Genomic DNA, 1,207 nt, shown 5'->3' on the forward strand with positions numbered 1-1,207 from the left:
TGGAGAGGCATGGTTCTATTCTAAGTTTGAAAACCTTCTTACTGCAGGTTAACACCTACTAAAAAGCATTCATTAGAGAGAGAGTACTAAACAGCAAAGGATCCAGAATAACTTGGACACTTGATGCCAACCAAACATTTTCACGGCCACTCCAGTATTGGCACAACATCCTACCCTGGCAAGGGTGGAGGCTATGAAGCTATTGCTTCCTTCTATCACTCAGTCTCGCCACAACAGAAATCAACCCTCAGCCCCTGATACAGCACCATTTACTGAAGAAATGAGCAGGCTTTCTGGTGACAAGCTAGTTACACTGGACTCCCTTCATCATGAAAAGGGAAGCATTTTATCATCACAAAGACAGATCCACATTCTTGTTGGAGTTTCTTGTTCTGCTTGCTATGTTCTAGGGTAGCAATAGTATCTAAATAATACAGTGCATTTGATCTACTGATATTCCAACAGATGGCATGACAAACACAAGATCAAAGGATATGTGGCAATAGTGAGCACTCAACTATAAAATCCACCTTGCATATCATGCCACCCTGAAGCTCCAAGCTTGGTAGAGTAATGGAATGGCCTGTTTAAATATATAGTTGAATATGTCATCTTAAAGATAATTCCCTATGATGATGAGGAGTGATTTTTCTACATGCTATAACTGAGTTGCTGTTATATAGTGAGATGTCTCCAATTGGTAGATTATAGTAGTTTGAAAATCATAAAGTGAAATTAGCAGTGGCTCTGCTTACCTTGGGCTTCCCTGGTGGCTCAGAGGGTAAAGCATCTGCCTACAATGCAGGAGACCTAGGTTCAATCCCTGGGTAGGGAAGATCCCCTGGAGAAGGTAATGGCAACCCCCTCCAGTACCCTTGCCTGGAAAATCCCATGGACTGAGAAGCCTGGTAGGCTACAGTCCATGGGATCGCAGAGTTGGTCACAAGTGAGGGACTTCACTTTCACTTTCTTTCTGCTTACCTTGACTCTTAGTGATATACTTAGAAAACATGTGTTTTCCATCTCTGTTACTCTTGGCTCCTTGAGGTTAATGGTCCTGTGGCCCAGAGGAGGTATACTTTCACCAGGTAACACAGCAATATTCCTGTTATACTCTAGATATGGTAACCAACCCCATCACACTGAACTTCTCATATTTAGAGTCTATCAGGCAAGGAAAAGAGTCAATCCTGGCAGGGGTAAATTG

The 1,207-nt window shown here is 42.6% G+C and overlaps 1 non-coding gene across 1 annotated transcript; it reads left to right on the top strand.

Annotated features, from left to right (window-relative positions):
- Positions 1–763: 763 nt before the first annotated feature.
- TRNAC-ACA (transfer RNA cysteine (anticodon ACA)) lies at positions 764–835 on the top strand. Its single transcript has one exon. It is a non-coding gene; the product is annotated as a tRNA-Cys (tRNA).
- The last annotated feature ends 372 nt before the right edge of the window (positions 836–1,207 follow it).

Source organism: Bos indicus, chromosome 7 (genome assembly GCF_029378745.1).
Source record: "Bos indicus isolate NIAB-ARS_2022 breed Sahiwal x Tharparkar chromosome 7, NIAB-ARS_B.indTharparkar_mat_pri_1.0, whole genome shotgun sequence".
Classification (NCBI taxonomy): domain Eukaryota; kingdom Metazoa; phylum Chordata; class Mammalia; order Artiodactyla; family Bovidae; genus Bos; species Bos indicus.